Source organism: Anolis sagrei, chromosome 5 (assembly GCF_037176765.1).
Source record: "Anolis sagrei isolate rAnoSag1 chromosome 5, rAnoSag1.mat, whole genome shotgun sequence".
Classification (NCBI taxonomy): domain Eukaryota; kingdom Metazoa; phylum Chordata; class Lepidosauria; order Squamata; family Dactyloidae; genus Anolis; species Anolis sagrei.
The window spans coordinates 138,398,761-138,420,638 of record NC_090025.1 but is presented as its reverse complement, the minus strand read 5'-3'; the positions used below and the strand labels follow the sequence as shown (position 1 = coordinate 138,420,638).

Below are 21,878 nucleotides of genomic sequence, written 5' to 3'. Positions count from 1 at the left end.
CCAATAATTGGAGAACCATTTTACAGAGTAGGCATTGACATAGTGGGTCCTCTTTGTAAACCAAGCAGACGTGGTTACAGATACATTTTGACCATGATTGACTACGCCACAAGATATCCAGAGGCTGTAGCTCTAACTAACATCGAGACAACAACGATTGCAAATGCACTGTTATCCATTTGGGGAAGAACTGGTTATCCTAGAGAATTGGTTTCGGATTTGGGAACCCAATTCACTTCCAGACTTATGTCGAAATTGCTTGAGTTATGTGGAATCAGACACCTGACTTCAACAGCTTATCATCCACAGACAAATGGACTAGTTGAAAATATGAACAAGACTTTAGTCAAAATGATAAAGTCTTACAGTCAAGAGAAGCCATACGACTGGGACGTCAAATTGCAACAACTGTTATTCGCCTACAGGACCGTCCCTCATGACAGTACTGGCTACAGTCCATTTGAATTGCTATATGGAAGGAAAGCTCGTGGTCCATTAGACCTGATAAGAGAATATTGGGAGGAAAGTCCAGTAACAGATCCAGTTCCAGTGTCGGAGTATTTAAAGGATCTTCAAGCAACAATGCAGCTGGCGAGGGACATTGCTCAAGAACATTTGCTTGCGGCTCAGCAGAGACAAAAAGACTATTATGATTCTACTGCTAAACCAAAGATCTTCAACATCGGAGATGAAGATTTATTTTTATCTCCCAACAAAACCAACAAACTTCAATTGGATTGGTTGGGACCCTGGAAGATCACCAGGAAGTACAACCACATAAACTATGATATTTATGATGAACATTCCAATGTAGAAAGAAGAGTTCATGTAAACATGTTAAAGCCTTATGTTAAAAGGTCTGCTAATGTATGTTTTGTTGTTTCGGAAGAGGAATCCGGTCCCTTTTCTTTTTGGGAGGGTGATCATGAACAGTACAAAAATTTAGATCGAGTAGATATGAACATAGAATTGTCCCAACCACAGCATAGAGAGGTTGTGAAAGTTTTGAATAAATATAAAGACATATTTTCGGATTTGCCAGGAAAGGTCCAGGGAGTCCAGCATCAAATAAACACCGGTGATGCAACTCCTATAGTATCTCCACCCTACAGGGTCACGGGGAGAATTAATGAGTGTATTGAAAAGGAGATTAAAGAAATGTTGGACCTAGGTATTATTGTTCCATCAGTTAGCTCTTTGGCTTCACCCATAGTGTTAGTACAGAAGCCAAATGGTTAGATAATGTGAAAGGTACGAATAACAAGTTGTTGAGATGGAGTTTATGTTTACAGGATTTTATATTTGAAATTAAACATGTTTCAGGTAAACGGAACATAGTTGCGGACGCCTTATCTAGAATTTCGTAGGTTAAAGGTTTGTATATATGTGTAATTGAAATGTATTTAACCATAATATGTTTGCCTTCCAGAGATGTTGTATATATATATTGTTGGATAATATGTGGAATTATTTTTGCCATTCTGGGATTGAGAATGGTCCAAAAATAATTTTTCTGGGGGGGGGGGGGAAGGTGTACAGAAGTGTTTATTATAAAGTGTTTATTATAATGTGTTTAAAACTGTATTTGTGTTTTACATTGGTGGCCTATGGCCCAGCTGGGAGAGATAGGTTGCCATGGAGACAAGGCTGAAGAGGAGGTGGGCGGAGCTTAGAGAGAAAAAGGTTTAGAAAGTGCCAGTTAGTTTCAGTCAGGAGGAAGAGACCCTGAGAAGAGGAGCAGAGTCAGATAAGGACTCTGGGAGAGTAGCAGAGTCAGATAAGGACTCTGGGAGAGTAGCAGAGTCAGGAAGGGACCAAGCCATATTGTAACCATCAAGCATATGCCAAGCTCAACATCTTCATATTGCAACATAAGCTTTGTTCAACAATAAACTTGTTCTCTTTGTTATTTTAAAACTGCCTCATCTCCATTGATTTTACGTTCGGTGCAGTCCACTCTACCAAAATCACCTCACAACGCAAATAGGGACAAACAGAAACTTTAATACCAGCGTCTCTATACATATTGGTGGCAGTTTAATTTAGCATTCTCGGAACTTCTTTACATACTGTAATTCAGTTAAAAGACAAAGCCAGAAGGAAGAAAAATACTGTTGCAGGGTGGAGTATCCCATACTGCATGTACCAGTGCTTCAAAGAAGCCAACAACAGAGGTTACAGCCAATCTTCTGACATAAAAAGCCACCATCATTCTAGGCGATTATGGCATACAAAACTGAGTACCTCAAGTTTCAATCAGCCCTTAGCTTTAGGCTCTTTGTCAAGAGTTTTCCATATGAGGAGGGGTCTTGTTCCTAATGAATTGTTCCATTGGAATCTTCCTTTGCAATGTGCATATTGTTGAATAAACAGAAACATTGCTTCCACATGCCACTATTTTAAGGACTGGGTGATATTCCTGAATTTGGGCTCCCCATCTCTTGGAAAGGGGATTCTGCCACTTCCTCTCCAAGGGTCCAAGATCTTCAGGAGTGTGCGGCTCTGTGGTATCATACAACTCAGATGGTGTCATAGAGGTCTTCCTCAAAAGAGGCTTTGTTCAGCAAAAACTGATAATAAACTTAGAAATTCAAATATTCCTTGCTGCACTTTTCACATTTCTGGTGATAGCTGTATGTCAATCTACTTGCAGTTGTCTAATTTTTTTAGTTTTTATTGAGAATTTTTAATACAATGATAAAAAGTAGGTAAGGGAGAAAAGAAGGGGAAAGAGTAAGGGATGAAGTGGGTGGGGTGAAGGTGAATGGGAGTAAGGTTAGGATAAAAAGATGAAGAAGAAGGGGGAAAGGGGGGTGGGATAAAAAGCAAAAAAGAAAAAAAATAGAAGGAAAAATAAACCACCGCTGAAAAGGAGAAGACAAAGTGGGAAGGGAGAATAAGGACAATAAGGGAAAAAATAATCAAACCACTTGTAGAGAAAAATTGAAGCAGTTGTCTATTTTGAATGTGGTTTCTCTTTCTCCACAATCTGCCCTTGAAGATAGATTTACAAAATGCTCTAGAATATGTTGATCATTTTTTAAACAATAGGCTAGAGATCTGTGACTCTCCTTTGGATGTTTTTAGTGTTTCCCTCTTTCTCTGTGTCACTCTCTTTTCCTCTGCATGTAGAGAAACTGGCTATGTTAGCTCAAGCAGCTGTCTGGGGATGGGGATGCTATGCAAAAGCAACAGATGGTTATTTCATGAATGGTATGGTTATTATGCAGAAACGTTACTTGTGAAATTTTCTGCCTCAGGTGCCAAATAATATAACCATCTTTACAGTGATTTGGGGGAAGGAGGGCATCATTTTCTGTTCCACTTCAGTTAACTAAGTATCTTGATCCAGGTCTGGCCATTTTCATGAAGAACAAGGGTGGGCAATTGTAGAAGATTAGGAGTACTTCATTAGCCCCCAGAAGTTGTAGGGACACTGCACCACCCATTATAACTGATCTTCCCCCCACCTTCTCTCTCTCTCTCTCTCTCTCTCTCTCTTTCTCTCTCTCTCCCTCCCTCCCTCACACACACACACACACACACACACACATCCATTTTGCCTTTAAAATCTGCAAACCATTCCAAATGAATTGAAGGCATATTTGGAGTCCTCGTGAGACCTTAGAAAGCATTTGGGAGCAACTAAGTGAAAAACAAATAATTGTGCAAAATATCATTATCACCCCTGGGAATCTAGAAGGATTCAAATATGGTGTCATCCTTGTCAGAAAGACTGCTGAACTAAATTCAGTATAGGTGGTAGGATGGGATCCCCCCAACACCACCAGCAGAAATAGCAGGTGTGCTTAGCCATCTCAGGTTAATATGCCATATGCAGTTCCTGTTGTAGCAGAAGGGAACAGTCAGAAAGTCCAGTGGAAGCATCAAAACGGCTGTGTTGCTCTCCTCCTAGTACCTGATACCTGAGATCAGGTACCAGGTACTAGGAGGAGAGCAATACAGCCTTTTTAATCATCACCAGTCTGCCTAATGGTAAGGGCTGTCCCGACAGAATTAAAGCCTTAATTCTTATACAGTGTTCTCAAACTACCACAAATGAATAAAGAGATTACAAGTGTGTGGGCCCACTACATATAACCTGATAGACTGTGCTTCCAAGTTCCAGATCGGAATTAAGATCTAAGAACTGGAACTACTCCACTGTAGCAACAGAATCAACATGTGAGAAAGGACACATTTTGAGAATATGGAATCCCACGCATTTTGCAGCAGTTCCAAAAGCAAATCTGAAACTTCCTGCACCGTGTTTTCATCACTCCACTACATGCCATCTGCTACTATATTTTCTTTTCAGTCACTATTTTGTTCCAGTCCACCATTCCATCATTCTCTTCATCCATTTCTCTGGACTATCATGGTAGAATTCTGAGTAATGTAGTCATTCTGCCATTTACAAAGATAAAGATCCAAGTGGATGTTACACAAGTGAGACATGCCAATTTACAATGTTCAATTGGCACTTCCGCGACCTTTTTTTTTTTTTTTTACACAATGACGCATTTGCAATGGTTATAGACTTCATTTGGGGTGCTGCTCACTAATACTCCTGCCCAGACTTTTACATTTATTGGACGAACATAATGGGAAGATCACACTTTTATTCAAAAATAATTTATGGTCACAAAGAAACTGGAAGCCTATCTTGGACTTAGTTGGAATGTCAAATGCTGGATTCTATAGCTTCCTAGTTGTTCATTGAAACTGAACAATTCCTGGTTGCACTGTAGCCTACAAGATCAATTTCCAGAGTCAACCATCTATAAATAAATGTCTTGCTGGTTTTCTTTTATAACCCATCATCCCAAAGGTAGCATATAAGTGTAAATGTAAAATTCAGGTGGAAAAATATAAAAAAATTTAAAGCGTTCCTTGCCTCAACTCAGTTATTTTACACACCAATACATTCTATGCAAAATAATGAGGCTTGTTTGATACAAGGATTACGTTGCTTCTTTGGTTTTGTTCTTTTACATAAGAATACTTATCCCATCTATGTTTACTCAGAAGCAAGCTTCACAGTATTAAGTGTACAATATACTTAGTACTATGAGCTGTAGTGGCGCAATAGGTTAAACCCTTGTGCTGGTTGGACTGCTGACCTGAAGGTTGCTGATTTGAATCTGTGAGATGGGGTGAGCTCCCATCTATCAGCTCTAGCTTGCAGCAACATGAGAGAAGCCTCCCAGCAGAATGGTAACACATCCAAGCATACTCTGGGCAACATCTCTGTAGACGGCCAATTCTCTCACCCCAGAAGCAACTTGCAGTATGTTCTCAAGTCACTTCTGACATGATAAAAAATAGCCTAAAGAAATGTCAGGATTCTAGAAGGAATTTAGCTATTTTTTTAAAAAAAGAATCAAATTGGATGGCTCACCACTAGAGTAAACATGTGGCATACAAAATCTTGTCCATTGACCTTTTGCACCCATTTTAAAGGAGATCCTGTAAAAAAAAATATGTATTCTCCCTCTAGTATTTTATCTCTCTTAAAAACAGGCAAAACCAGTAATTCAAGATGGCACTTTGTTTACCATTTCAAGAATGGGGAAGGGGAAGTGACAACTCAGCTTATAATCATATGTTGAAGTATGACATTCATGATAAATTAGGACTTTGGCATATAAGATGTGAAGTGCAGTTTGTAGGCTAATCCCCAATCATTTGAAAAGTTGACCAATATGCCTGCAAGAGCTAAAGCATTATGGGAAGGGCGGCACAACTGTCTGCGCCTTTTCAATAAGTAATTTCCCAAGGAACACCCTTACTCTAAGATTGCTCTAAGGATCTACTCAAAGTTTGGTATTAAAGTGATAGGTAGCTCAGGTATCTGAAAGAGTGTGTGTACCAGGTGGCCTCCCTTTCTTTCTATTTCTCCATCACCATATTTCACATTACAAAATTTGCATCCACCTTGCAGCCTGCGGCATATGGTTGCTTGAATTACCATAAGGTGCATCACACCTCTAGAATATTCACTTCTGCAGCATCATTTCACATTTGAAGTGGTATCCGGGGAGAAGCAACCTTTCAAATCATCACCCATCACATTAATGCTTCAACACTGAGAAGTGACAGCTTGCAGCTTTTCTCATTCAGACTTGTCCAAACACAAGGTCAGTGTTGCAGATTATATAAACAGGCATGCTGGTTGTTTTGAAGAAGTCCCTCATTAAAAAATAAATACTTGGCCATCCTGCTGGCTGTGCGCTGTGCATTAAATACAATCTGAAGTTATGACAGCTGTTGCTCTCAACAAGTACATTTACCCTTCTCGTGAAGATGTGTTACACATTGTACTTGTAAACTAGTACCAAGTGACTATGGGTATGTTTTGAGGGGTTTGATACCTCTTTATCATAGTGGTCATGATTTCCCTGTCAAAATCCAACCTGCATTAGGTCCCATTTCAGAATCATGATTATGTTTCCACCAAATTCTAGCAGCAAACTGGACATAAAAGGTAAAGGTTTTCTCGCCTTAAATGGGTTTTCCTTAGAAATATGTGCCTCTGTAAACAGGCTTATACATTATGCCTGTGTTTATCTTCCAATGAACAATCACAAATAAAAACAAAGATGATAAAATGCAATATAGAGGCAGTCCCCAAATTACGAACAAGATACGTTCTGTAGATTTGTTCTTGAGTTGAATTTGTATGTAAGTCAGATAACTGACATTTTTAAAGTCATATATCCATTCTTACTTAGATGCCAGTACTGATGCAGTCCCTGTGGATGTGACTGCTCTTGCCTGCCATGTTTTAATTGATTATTTTCCATTTATACAGCCTGATGACGTGAACCAGATCTTGGGAGAAATGAAAGCGACCACCTGTTCTCTGGACCCTTGCCCATCCTGGCTAATTAAACAGGCCAGAGGAAGACTGGCAGGGTGGGTGAAGGTGCTAGTGAACACCTCCTTGGCACAAAGCTCAATGCCAGTTAGGCTTAAGGAGGCCACAGTAAAATATCTATTAGAGAAATCAGCAATGAATCCCACTCAATTAGACAACTACCAGCCAATTTCAAATCTCCCCTTTTGGGGCAAGGTTCTGAAGAAGGTGGTGATCTCGTAACTCCAAAGTTTCTTGGATGAAACCAATTATCTGGATCCATTTCAATCTGGTTTCAAACCCAGCCATGGAACAGAAACAGCATTGGTCTCCTCGGTAGATGATCTATGAAGAGAGCTAGACAGGGGGAGTGTGTCTCTGTTGGTTCTCTGAGACCTCGCAGCAGTGCTCAATATCTTCAAGCTTGGTATCCTTCTGGGCCGTCTCTCTAGGACGGGGCTAAGAGGCACCACTCTACAGTGGCTCCGGTCCTTTCTGGAGGACCATACCCAGAAAGTGATGCTGGGTGACTCCTGTCCAACACCCTGGCCTGTGGGGTACATCAGGGTTCAGTTTTGTCCCCCATGTTGTTTAACATCTACATGAAACCATTGAAGGAGATCATCCAGAGTTTTGGAGTTCAGTGTCATATATATGCACTCAACTCTATTACTCCTTTCCACCAAAAGCCAAGGATGCCATCCTGACCCTCAACCACTGCCTATTGTCAGTAATGGACTGAATGAGGGCTAATAAATTGAAATTAAATCCTGACAAGACAGAGATGCTCCTGGTCAGTCAGAAGGCAGATCAGGGTATAGAGATACAACCTGTGTTAGATAGGGTTACACTGCCCCTAAAGACACAGGTACACAGCTTGGGGGTGATCCTGGACTCATCGCTGAACCTGGAGGTCCAGGCATCAGTGGTGGTCAGGAGTGCCTTTGTACCATCAAAGCGTGCGCACCAGCTGCACCCGTAACTTGAGGTGCCAGATCTGGCCATGGTAGTCCACACCTTAGTTGCATCCCATTTGGAAGTTTGTAATGTTCTCTACATGAAGCTGCCTTTGAAAATAGTTCAGAAGCTTCAGTTGGTGCAGAGATCTGCAGCCAGATTAATACTTGGGCTCCGTACAGAGAGAGAACCACTCCCATTCCACGGCAGCTCTACTGGCTGCTAGTTTGCTTCCATGCTAAATACAAAGTGTTGGTCATTACCTTTATAGCCTGAAATGGTTCAGGCCCAGACTATTTGGCTAACCACATCTCCACATACAAGCCTGCCCAGGCACATCAATCGGCGGATGGGGCCCTGTTCTTGGTTTCACCCCCATCTCAAGCATAGCTGGTGGAAATGTGAGAGGGGACCTTCTCCAGAGGCTGTTGCCCTCCACCTCTAGAATTCCCTCCCAAGGAGATGAAACTAGACCCTTTCTTACTCTTTTTAAAGAAACAATTAAAAACTTTTTATGCCTTCATGTCCATAGAGATGAGAATGCATAGAATTTCTAGCACAGGCACTATGGAAAGGAAATGGCTTGATATTTTGGCAATGCTGACTTTTAAATTTTATACCTTTTAATAGTTTTAATCTTAATGCTTTATCCCTTTAAGTGTTTTATGTGTGATAATGTACATCTGTTGTGTTATTGTTTAATTTGTGGTAATGCTTTTATTGTCACTTTGATGTGAATGTTGGATATCTTTTCTTATTTGAGTGGTTTTGGTTGTTTTGGTTTTGTTAACACATTACGGCATAGAATGTTTGCTGTAGCTTGTTGTTATCTGCCCTGAGTCCCCACGGGAAGATAGGATGGGATATAAATAAAGTTTTATAATTATTATAGTCTTGTTATATTGCCCAGTCTGAACTTCAGAAATAAATGTATTTGGGTTATTTCAAACATCAAATGCTGCAAGCCACAATGATTCAATGAATAAGATGAAGCTTAGAGCTAAAATTTCTGAGGCCAGATATTTATAAATATGTTAATATTTATGAATAAGTAAATGTGAAAAATATGAGTTTATGAATAACTCACTTGAACATAACAAGGCACCATATGCTGAGTCAGACCATTGGTCCATTTAGCTCATTACTGTGTAAACTGACCAGCACCCTGACATCTGCAGACAGGGGTGAAAGTTTCTTGTATGAAAACCTAAAAGAAAGGAATCTCCAGAACTTCAGGATGAACTTGGAGGGCACAACCCATTGTAATGTACATAGGCAACACAATGTCAGTTACAATACATCCTTACATTCTGGGTGTGAGGCTCAACAAATGGCAATTGAGATTATGTTACTGTTGCCATTGCTATTCCTTTGCGGCTACTACTATTACAAGGTAAGAAACTGATAAAAAACACAATTATTTATTTATTTTGTTATGCAGTGTCATTTGCAATCTTTCCTCCAATGAACTCAAGGCAACAGACATAACTTTCTTTCTATCCACTTTATCATCACAACAACCTTACGAAATAAGTCAGACTAAGTGTCAGTAAGTCCTGAGATCTTCCAGAAGAAATTCATGGGATTTGAATTTCCTCCAGACTTCCTCCAGAGTTTGGGCACAGTGTTCAGGGATTATGGACACTGTAGTCTAACATGTATGGCCCTTAGCACAATTAGTATTTCTACCTCACTTACATCATTCAGCAAAGTTAACATGAGCTAATATTCTCACCATATTGTGAAGAAAAGGTCTGAAAGAATAATGGCATAATTATTATTGCGAAGTAAGGTTTGAAACCCATCCTTTGAAACTCATTGTTCTTACAAAAAAACACTAAAGCAACTCACTGTGTTCTTAAAGAAATGAGACATTCGTTTTTCTATTTTTCAGCCTCAAAACCTGAAATAATGTAAAGCAGGAGTGGCAATTATATGGCTCTCTAGATATTGTTGGACCATAATTCTCAAGATCTCATTGCCTACACTGTATAGGACTAATGAGACTTGTAGTCCAACAACATCTGAAGAGCTGCACAACTCCCATCATTAAAACTAGGCAGCTAAAAATCAAAATAGAATTAGCCTATTTCCAGGTATTGTGTTTTTCCAGAGCTGATCCAAAACCCTGTGTTCTTGAGGTGAAGAATAAGATAGTATTCATATATAAAAACCTTCCAGATGGTCAGTTAACTCTTACTTCAACATGACAACAGGGAAGCATTTATACACTGAACCTGAAAGCAGCATGTTAGCTTAGACGGTGCATATGGCATACACGGCTCAATCCTACAATATTCCATTGGCCATTCCCTATCCTACCTCTGCCTGAGACAGCCAATGCATTCTGCCTTCTGGTTGGACTGGTCCTCAAAGGTATGTTCCCTAAAAATACAGAACATTCCCATTTCGGTCCTTTGTTTGCTACCTGTAGACAGATCACTATTTTTAACTTGTTTATAGATGGCAACTCAACCATGTTATCTTGATTGTGTCTGTCTTCTGCATACTTTGAGGTTAGTATGATAAGGTTATTGCATGTATTTAGACATTTTCCCTGCTGTGAAAGCAGACTCTTCTGCATCACTGACATTGCTGCACATATGGCTGTTCCACATTATTTCTAGTAGTTGTCAGTCATAGGCTGTGACCACCACACCTTACCAATGACATCACAATTCACATAGTGGGTGTAATTACAGCTGGTATAGCCACTGACTACTAGGAGGGATAGCATGCAATTTTTGTTATAATACTAGGTTAAGGGGGGAGCAGGGTGTGAGGAAGGCTGCATGCAGGCCATATGTTGTCTAGCTTTACGACCGCAGTGAAATGCTTCTGAGTACCATTCTGAATCAGACTCTCTTCTGTCCTATAGGAACTCCAAACCACTAAGCACCTGCCTCAGAAGGAATGTCTTATGTGAAATGTGAGAAACATAGTTATTTCTTGTCTCTGTTTTCAGTAAATCTACCTCTGAAGTATGCTCAAAGAATCAGTATTCTAAACTGGCAGTAATGGATATGAAACTAACAACAAAAGTGTACTACATGTATTATTTACATTGCTGGAGAGCAATGTGTTTACACTCCTATAATGCAATCCTATGCAGGTTTTCTTTAAAAAAAACCCACTGCATTTGATAAGATAAGATACGATAAGATTTTTGTGCATTGTGGATTGTTCCTTGCCCAATATTAAAATCTCAGTCAATATCTAGAAATCTCTTTCAAGGTTATCAACATTTCCTTTTTTATGGTGCTTTTCGTGTACCTGCAATCGTAAAGATATTACAGATATGCCATATTTTGTTTGTTTAAGTGTTCTCTTTAGTCAGATAAAATGCTATCATTGTCTGCTATTCCTTCTAAATTAGGAGAAAGGGCAGGTAGCTCAGAAACTCAGCATATTGTGATAAAAAAGTAAGTAGGATGTCGACAATTTTTTTCTCCCCTCTTTCTTTTTCCCCCTACTTTACTATATTGTCAATGTTCTCCCACTTTCAATGTAAATTGAGTTTTTTCCTTTTCTTTCACAAACATTATTTTCTTTCAACAAAACTTGAATAAAAATATCAAATCAGAAAAAGATAACACCTTAGCAGTAAAAATGTAGACAAATTTAAAGCTACAGTCCTTGTCAACTTGGGGCGCTTCCACACAGCCCATTATCGCAGGAGCATTCACATTTTTAAAAAGCAAATGTTCCTGGGCCCCTTTCTGAGGTGGGTATCCAAATGTTCTCCTGGAACTTCCCACTCTAACCCCCTCCCCAAAAGACCCCAAAAAGCCCTTTAAAAAAGAAAAGTACTTACCCAGCCTCCATTGGAGAGCTACCACAGCTCTCCTGACATGTAGAAATGATGTGCCAGGAGAAGGGGGAGCAGGAGCGATTTTCCTCCCTCTACCCCCCCTTTCAAGGTTTGACCAAATGTTATCAATAAAACTTCATAGAACACCTATCAATGGTGCTATAATCCGAGTTTATTATTCAACTATAGAGGCAGAAGAGAAAGAATTTTAAAGATTCTACACTGCAAATCTGGAAGAAATTGGTCACATAGGAAAAAAGACATATTGATAAACTCAAGCAATTGAATACAAAAGCAATAAAATAAAGTATTTTTATCTAGGATAAACAAATGAGGCAAAAGAGCAACTGATTGAATTTTATGAAGCCAAGTTTGTTTGTTGCAAACACATTCTTCAGGCAACCAAAGAGGTGATTGTATATATGGACATCACATGATGGCCTATATAGAAATCAGATAAACTACAAAATGGAAGCAGAAGATGGAGAAGCTCCATTCTCTCTGCAAACAAGAAAACCAGGAGCAGGTTTTGGCGCAGACCATGAACTGCTAAGGCTAGAGTTACACAGAATACTAGATCTATCATAATGCAGGGATGAGACTACAGGAAGTGAGAGAAATCTACCTCTAGGAAGAGAAATTTACTCATGAAAGAGTTATCGTAAGGAAAAGGTGTCTCCACTGAAGCTTTATCACCAATCCATGTTTCCACAACAAACTCATTTTCTTCAAAATCCAATTATCACAGGGGGGGGGGGGAATAAGGGGGTGGTTTCTGAACAGGGGCACAAACAGCAAAACAAACACCACAGGAGTGTTAACCTTTCCCAATGCTATCCAAAGGGTGTGTGTGTGTGCGCACACACATGTGTGTATGGTTGGAGTTACTTTTAAAATGTACATGTTCCAACTTGCATACAAATTTAACTTAAGGGCAAGTTTACAGAACACATTTTGTTTGTACCTTGGGGACTACCTGTATACATTTTATCAACATTAATGGAGTAAGAAGAAGAGTCTATTAATTTATAAGTTGAGGTTCCTTTACACAGAAATCTAAAATTCTCCACATGTGCAGCTGATATAGTGACATCTTAGCTTCCGGGTACACAATTTTGTTTAACCACAGAATTATTTAAAAAGCATTGTATATACAATTAGCTTCAGGCTATGTGTATAAGGTGTATCTGAAACAAAAATGGATTTTATGTTCAGGCTTGGATCTATCCCCAAGATATCACATTATACATCTACAAATTTTCCAAAATTAAAAAAAACTGAAATCCAAAACACTTCTGGTTCCAAGTATTTGGGATGACATTCAACCTATACTCCTTCTAGTGTGCAAAGAGCAATATGTTGTCATTATTATCTGAAATAGTGTTGTTGTTTTACAAAATGAATCTTAGAAGAGGTGGTTTACAAAATCCCCAGAAAATGCATGAAAATGTCTAAAATGGTCTTTAAAGTTGCTGCACATCACTTTGAATGTAACTAGAAACTTATTAGACAGATAATGTAACTTTCTTTCTATTCACTATGATCCTTTCATAATGTAAAAAGAACATGTAAAATTTTAACTTTTATGTGAGGCCATTTCTACTTCCTAGTATTTTAAGGTACGTGTTTCTATGGGATACTATTTTGTACCATTTCTTTTTAAATGTTTTGTACACTGGCAAAGTTCACCAACGAGCACGGCAGAATCAGAGATCCTCCTTCCTAAGTGCAACAATGTTGCTTACTATGTTAAAAAATTCAATTGTTTTTACTACTAAATCCTGCAGAAACAATACAGCTTTATAAGACTAAATTGATAGTGATTCGCCATCATATATTGTTTCTGGCATGAGTTCAAAAAAACAAAAACATATCACTGTTGACTTTCCAAACTCAGGGTGAATTTGTAAGGACAGCAGTCATGGAAACAACTTTTTGCTTGTAAATAGCAAAGAGCTGAGACAGAGAATTAGGTAACTAAAAGAAAATAAAAAGACCAGGCAGCTTTTAAAGCATTTCTTAACAAAACTGCATTCTTCACAACATTCAAATTGTTCATTTTATGCATTTCTATTACATCTTCACTTCAGAAAATAGTTCTGTTTGAAAGCCTTGAAAATAACTTTATTCCACAGTCACATTAGCATTACATTTGAAAATATACTGCACTATTCTAGGGTCCCGTCCCCCCCCCCCCCCCAAATTATAGTTAACCAAGTCAAGGAGCAAATGGAAAGAATCTATTTTAAATATTCAAAGTAGCTAAAAAATTGAGCTGAATCTAAAAATTATTTCAATTGATTGAACTTGTCATTAAGTATAGACGGTGACAGTCAATTATTTTCCTTTCTGTGATGTTGAGCACACTGTACAAAGTTGTTACTGAAACTGCTATTTCTTGACAAAATGTCCCATATTCTGAATCTTTACATAAAATATTTTATTTTTGGAATTCAATATATATTATACGTTGAACAGATTTTTATTTTTATTTAGCATCTTTTTTTCCACAAAATCTTTTTAAACTCCATGTACATATGCATGGGTATTGTCCTTCTTTAATCAGTTGACAGTGGACTTTGATTTATTATTATTCTTTCCCATTGGCTTTGCAGTTTGGCTTCTTCATTCTGGCTCAGAATTGTAGTGAAGAATCAAAAAGTAATTATCTCTTTTCTCATTACTCAGACTGTGATTTTTTAAAGAAAAGTATATTCATAATGCTACAAGCTATTTTGTTGTGGTACAATACATACCAAGAGGTCAGACATACATTATAGTCAAAAGAATAGTACAATTGTGTTATGATCAAGCCTTAGTTACTGTGAAAATATCCAACAACTTCAACAAATGCTACATTCAGCAATGGACAAGAGGGATCCTCTCACCTCTGCAGGAGTCTACCGTATACCATGCAACTGTGGACAAGTCTACATAGGCCCCACCAAATGCAGCGCCCAGACACAAATCAAGGAACATAAAAGGCAATGCAGACTAACTCAACCAGAGAAGTCAGCCATAGCAGAGCACTTGATGAACCAACCTGGACACAACATATTAATGCTTGACCACTCTAACAACCACCATGTCAGACTACACAGAGAAGCCATTGAAACACACAAGCATGTGGACAATTTCAGCAGAAAAGGAGGAAACCATGAAAATGAACAAAATCTGGCTACCAGTATTAAAAAGTTCTAAAATCAAGACAGTAAATAAAAAGCAATACTAAAAAAAGGGAAATTCCAAACAGGAAACAATCAGCACCAGCTAACACCTCCCAACAAAGAATTCATCCAAGCAGGAGGCAGCCAGGCTATGTAGCTGCAAGGCCATTCAATGCTAATCAAGGTGGCCAGTTGCAATATTCACACTTGCCTCAAACAGACAAGAGTTCTTTCTCCCATCCTGAACATTCACAGATATATAAGCCTCACTTGCCTAGTTTCCAACAGACCTCACAACCTTTGAGGATGCCCGCCATGGATGTGTGTGAAAAGTCAGGAGAGAATGCTTTTGGAACATGGCCATACAGCCTGGAAAACTCACAGCAACCCACTGTGAAAATGATTATTTGCAAGAAATATAATATTTCTAACTTGATACTTTCTGGATGTTTGGACCACTGCTGTTTCATCTTTAAAAAACTTAAGGCAGGTTAGAAGAAAATGGAGTGCAAGACAAATGTCAGAAAACAGATGACAGGGGAACAGATGACACAATCAAGATATAATAAACCACCAAAGCAAGGTTAGTTAGAAGTAAACATCAAAAAAGATACTATACGAACAAATGTAGAACACAAACCAGAATTCACTAAAGTTATAATCTTATTCCCATTTACCTCAGGATTAAGAATAATTTAATTTAATAGGTCTAAACTCTGGGTAAACATCTATAGGTTGCACAATGCTATTCTTTACTATTTGAGTTGCATAGAAAGCATTGTCTTTAAAAGAAACTATAGCTTTTATGATATACTTCTGTATATTGGGTTTTTCCTGCTTTAATGGATTTTCTGTTTGCTCACCTTGAAATACAGAAAAACTAGTAGGATTAATAGTGTCATAAACCCAGGAGACTTTTGGAAAAACACCAATAAAAGGTCAATAAAGGTTTGGAACCTTTCCTAAAGCTGACAGTCATTCTGTCTAAGCAGTGAAAGAAAACATAAGAACAGGATATATAGATAGAAAAAGAGAAACAGACAGATGGTCCAATGTTAAGATTTTGTGTTTGGCAATGGATGGAATGGAAGGTATTTTTCAAAAAAAGGGAAAACATTGAACCAAACTAATTTGAGCATTCTGTCACAATGATACTGAAACTGTCTAGGAAAAAAACAAAGCCTGCTATCCACACAGTGAAAAAGCCATAAAGTAAATTCATGCCTTCAGAACTTCCAAAGGAATTTAGACTTCCACGATGGTAAGTTTAATCATCTAACAAGAATGAATTAGGTGCATGCTTGGGCAACCCCTAGCTTCCTGAAACAGAGGCTGTGGACAGTGAATCATCCTGTTCAATTGCCGAGCGGGATTCAAGTGTGACATGGAAAAAAACAAAGGCTGGATCTAGTCTTCACTGCTCTTGGGCAAGCAGAAAACACGGGACAAAAGTGACGGGGAGAAAGATTAAGGAGATCATGTGGAAATAGGCACAGAAACACATACATGGGTAATTTTTTCCACCTTCATAGGAAACAGTTTTGATGATTGCTCCTTGAGTGTCAAAGCTGGTGACTACCAGAATTGGGAAGCTGTTGAACCATTTTGTACTAACAGAAGTAACTTTCCTAAGGAATGGTAACTTGACATAAGAAGAATGATAAGACGTAGCATGTTAGTCTGGAATATAAATATCCAAATTGATCATGTAGCACCTTAAAGGCTGAGAAAATGAAATTGGGAGCATAAACTTTCATACAGCATGCTTCTGAAGAAGTACCCAGGCTATGAAAATGTATGCTACTAACTCCATTCCTTACACACTCACAAGTCTAAATAACATTTTGTGATTAGGAATTGATATAAATCGAACCCTACATGTTTTATTATTACGATGTTTGTTCGATTCTAAATACCAGAAATCAAGAAAAAAACAATGCTTTATAGCATCCCTGTGAGGGATTTGAACCCATGTCCTCTTAGTCTAAGTCCAACATTCATCCACTGTGCATTAGGAATTGAAATTTTGTTTTAAAAAGAATGGTGAAAAACAGGTTTCTTGGATGTCAAGAGCTCTTGTGAATGTAATCCTAGACAAGTCAAGGAATTTGAAAATTTGGGACTTAGGGTGTACAAAAATGTACACCTTTTTGTAGAAACTGGTAGCTTTTATGCTGAAAATAGCTCAAAATTAATATTTCTGCACAAAATAATATTTTTAAACAAGGATATTTTTATTGTGTGAGAAATGAATTGAAAGAATAGTTAATATGTATTTAAAAACACAGAGTTAAATATTTGGCATTATACTAATTGTCCTTTGACCAGAAGCTAGCCACTTGGAGTGCCTCTGGTGTTGCTGTAAGAAGGTCCTCCATTGTGCATGTGGCAGGGCTCAGGCTGCATTGTAGTAAGTGGCCTGTGGTTTGCTCTTCTCCACACTCGTATGTCATGGACTCCACTTTGTAGCCCACCTTGTGGTGCCAGAGTGCAGTCTGTTCAGTGCCTTCCAAATTGCCCAGTCTTCTGTGGGCCCAGGGAGGAGTCTCTCATCCAGTATCAGCCATGGATTTAGGTTCTAGGTTTTAGCCTGCCACTTTTGGACTCTCACTTGCTGAAGTGTTCCTGCAAGTATCTTTGTAGATCGTAGAAAGGTATTTCTTGACTTAAGGCATCGACATGCTGGCTGATATCCAAACAGAGGATGGGCCGGAGATATCACTGCCTTATACAAGAATAAGCTTCTTGTACAAAAAGCAGCATTTTATGCTCATAGATTAACTTTTCTGGGCAGAAAATGCCCTTTTGTGATTGGAAAACATGTTTTTTTACACAGCAGATATTGCACTCCTTTTTTGCACGTAACAAGTCCCAAACTGTATTTGAAAACTATACAAATATAATTATTTTCTTGCACTGAAGAGAAAGATAAAAACTATTAATTCTTGCCAAGAAGAATGAAAAATATGGAGATAGGCATCCCAATTTTGCATCCACTTAATTTTAGGGACAATTGCCATAATAATTCAGCCAACTGCTCCTCATAATCTCCTGATATAATAAACCTGCTTACTCATAGGTTCCACTTCTCTTGGGTTACTAGACATCCAGTAGTTTTCCTCAGAGTAGTGGTGTTACTGCCACGACCTGCTACATAAATGCAAAAGAGATTTCTCAATAATGAGCATGTAAGATTCTGTTTCAGACACTTTCAGAAGAATGTTTGGAGACAACAACAAAGAAAAGCAACCATGTGATTTTAACCAGTTTCAGGAGCTTTCTGTGTTCATTCTCGGTGGCCGCAGTCACTGGAGATGCCCTCACTTCAAACAACAGCATTCCACTGAGAATGGAAGAAACCTGGAAAAGAAAGCATACAGGAAGTGCTTGCAACATGAAGTGCCTGCAGCTGAAGAAGCATATGATCACCACCGCAAGCCTATTTGGACTTGCATCTAAACTATGTGAGCATAAAACAAAACAGAAATGCAACCTTAAAACCTTTTCATAGAAGTATTTCTGATCCACTCGCTTCACACAGAACAAAGGCTTTGCTTGGAACAGCATTTAAACTTGGAATACTTATAATGGGTAGCTGCAGGTAGCAAAATACTTGTTTCAACAAAACCATGATGAGCTGCACCAGCTCCTCATATTCACTGAAGCATTGCAGTTCTCACAGTTTCCCTTTTTATAGGAAGACCACAATAACAGAGTATTCCAGATGTGGTTTAAAGTAGCCTAGACATGGGTTCTCAAGACTGTGGGTGTTAACACCCTCCACTGCTAGGTGACAGAGGAACAACTGCAATTAAACCTTGTCATCCCTTTTTTCAACTGTTTTTAAAATGTCAGTTTCTTTCTCCTCATCCCACTTTCTTCCTCTAATAGTTTGTACTTGATTCACTCAAGCGTGCAGGACACAATTGTGCTCTTCCCAATAGGCTCTGGCAAAAGAAATCTGCTACAGTCTCTTCTATCTTGTATGATCTTCCTCGTTAATATCTTTTGTTGTCTTAACCATACTCTGATGTTGCCTGTCTGCATATGTATAAAGTTTTCATCTACCAAATATTGAAGAGTTTCATCTCCAAGGGTCTGATTGCAGAGGTTGGTCGTCTGGATGACAAGTAGTGCTTGTTGACAAGTAGTGCTTGTTGTCTCTCTTTCTCTCCAGCTTGGGGAAGCAGTAATAGCAGAGAGGAGAATGTGGTGTCATTGTTCCCAGGGAAACAAAGCAAATATCCTAGAGATGCCATTAGGAATATTAGAGAGGGCAGGAGAGAGAGAAAATACAACTCATTTCAAATTTGGTTAACATGCCATATTTGCCATCAGAAGTATAGTCACGGTTTCACTCATGACATCATCAAAGGCACTCAAACTCCAGCACCACAACAAGGCAATGACCCTTTGTTGGAGACAGTCACATATCCCACAGAATATCCAGCCATATTGTCTGTACATCAGTTTTGGCATTAGTTCTACAGGAGCCCTGGAAAGTTAAATAAGTTTGACTGGGAAAGGTGAGAAAATGCCAATGCCATTTAGGTCCCTTGCACACAGCTGAATAAAATCTCACATTCTCTGCTTTGAACTGGAATATATGACAGTGAGGACTCAGATAATCCAGTTCAAAGCAAATATTGTGGGATTTTCTGTATGGAAGGGATGTGATCTTATAGGGCCCCTCCACACAGTCATATGTAAGATGACAGGAATAAGAAATCAAAAGAAAACAACACATGTAAGTTGCTATCTTTCCCTTTCTTATTCCTGTCATCTTCATTTCAGCCTGGACCAACTGTTTTATATAACAACATCACAGATGAAAAGTTTATATATATATATATATATATATATATATATATATATATATTATTTCTGTGAGTTATGGCAACAACACACTGTTTGTGTGTTGGCTGGAAGTTATATGGAGGGCATCAAGTTTGGAAAGATTGCAAGCAATGATGTGATTTTTCTCAAAGTCTTGTTAGGGCCCTTCCACACAGCCCTATATCCCAGAATATCAGGGCAGAAAATTCCGCAATATCTGCTTTAAACTGGGTTATCTAAATCCACAGTGCCATATATTCCAGTTCAAAACAGAAAATGTGAGATTTTATTCAGCAGTGTTAAAGGGGCCTAAAGGATCTTCCACACGGCCATATAACCCGAAATATCAAGGCAGATAATCCTGCTTTGAACTGGGTTATCTGACAGGCACTATATCATAAGATCTGATCCAAAGTTTTCTGTTTATCCCAGATTATCCGGCAGTGTGGACTCATAGAATCCAGTTTAAAGCAGACAATCTGGGATCAGATCCGGGGATAGAGGCCCTGTCTGGAAGATCCCTGAGTCCACGCTGCCATATAATCCAGTTCAATGTGGATTTTATACAGCTGTGTGGAAGGAGCCTAAGATTGCTTTTGAAACTGCCCATTCTTTGGGGGGCCTTCTGGATTTTCCCCTTAAGAAAGAGATGTATGCATTGGCTGGACAGAAGATGGATTCATAAATGCCTCCATTGATTGCATTAATTCCTCATAATTAATACAGAATTTGAGATAACCTATGCAGGAAGGCATTATTGTATGTTGGTGACGATGGGTTTCTATCCCGCTTTAAAGAGACCCAAAAGAGGAGGACTGCATGCTGGCAGATTCCCCCTCCTGAGGGGCAAGTGAGCCCCGCACCTGAGCCAAGGCCTCTCCTCCTTCTCCGCGTCCTTTCCTGGGCTTGCCTGCCCTCCTCTCTTGGGTCGCCCTCTCTTTGCCATGGGCGGGTGGCCGCTTCCTCCACGGGAGGGCTGGCTCTGGACGGCGAGGCGGCGAGGGGAGATGCATGCGGCCCCTGGTCACATGATGGAAATTTCCACTCTCTTCCTCCTTCGGGGCAGGCTGAGGCAAGGAAGGAGCCCAGGCTGGCCGGGCCAGAGCCCACACTTTCTCCTCAGCCCTTCACGAAGACACAGCCACCGCGACAGAGACCGCCTCATGCCTCCCGCGCCTCGCAGTGGCCCCAAGCCCAGGTGAGTCAGTGTGTGAGGGAGTGGGCCTTGCCCTTTCCTCCCTTCGGATTTGAGATTGTGCCTCGCACGTTGACTGCGGCATCCCCTTTCAAACCCTCCCGCTCTGAGGAGGGACGGGCCAGGCTTCGAAGCCAATGAAGGCGAGGCGGAGGGAAGCCCCGACGGAGCCCTGCTCTCCCTTTGCCAAGCCTGCCCGTCCCGTCCCGTCTTTCAAAGGATGTCCCAGGCTGATCTGCTGCTGCTTTATTTGTTTATTTGTCGTGTCAGAACAACCAGTCTAACAGAACAAAGCAAACAAACAGAAAAATACACAACTTGTGAGTTTGGTAGCTGTTTAAATGTCCTTTAACCAGTATCTGGCCACTTGGAGTGCTTCCGGTGTTGCTGCGAGAAGGTCCTCCATTGTGCATGTGGCAGGGCTCAGGTTGCATTGCAGCAGGTGGTCAGTGGTTTGTTCTTCTCCACACTCGCATGTCGAGGATTCTACTTTGTAGCCCCATTTCTGAAGGTTGGCTCTGCATCTCGTGGTGCCAGAGCGCAGTCTGTTCAATGCCTTCCAAGTCGCCCAGTCTTCTGTGTGCCCAGGAGGGAGTCTCTCATTTGGTATCAGCCATTGGTTGAGGTGCTGGGTTTGAGCCTGCCACTTTTGGACTCTCGCTTGCTGAGGTGTTCCAGCGAGTGTCTCTGTAGATCTTAGAAAACTATGTCTAGATTTAAGTCGTTGGCATGCTGGCTGATACCCAAACAGGGGATGAGCTGGAGATGTCTCCGGCGGATGCCAGGTGGTGCAATACCGGATAAGCAGTGTAATTTCTCCAGTGGTTTAGGGCGCAGACACCCCGTGATAATGCGGCATGTCTCATTAAGAGCCACATCCACTGTTTTAGTATGGTGAGATGTGTTCCACGCTGGGCATGCATACTCTGCTGCTGCTAACAATGGAGCAATGGGTTCCAGCTGCAGGAAAGAGATCCCACCTCAACGTTAGGGCCCCTTCTGCACTGCCATACAAAATCCATTGCCTACTTTGAACTGGTGAACAGTGTAGAC

General features: G+C 39.8%; 1 protein-coding gene across 1 annotated transcript in view; it reads left to right on the top strand.

Annotated features, from left to right (window-relative positions):
• The first annotated feature begins 20,722 nt into the window (after positions 1 to 20,722).
• Positions 20,723 to 21,878, top strand: part of SLC38A4 (solute carrier family 38 member 4) — a 44,502-nt gene continuing 43,346 nt past the window's right edge. The window contains exon 1 of the mRNA XM_060777562.2: positions 20,723 to 20,828. The gene's annotated coding sequence lies outside the window, so the exon portion shown is untranslated. The remainder of the gene's footprint in view (positions 20,829 to 21,878) is intronic.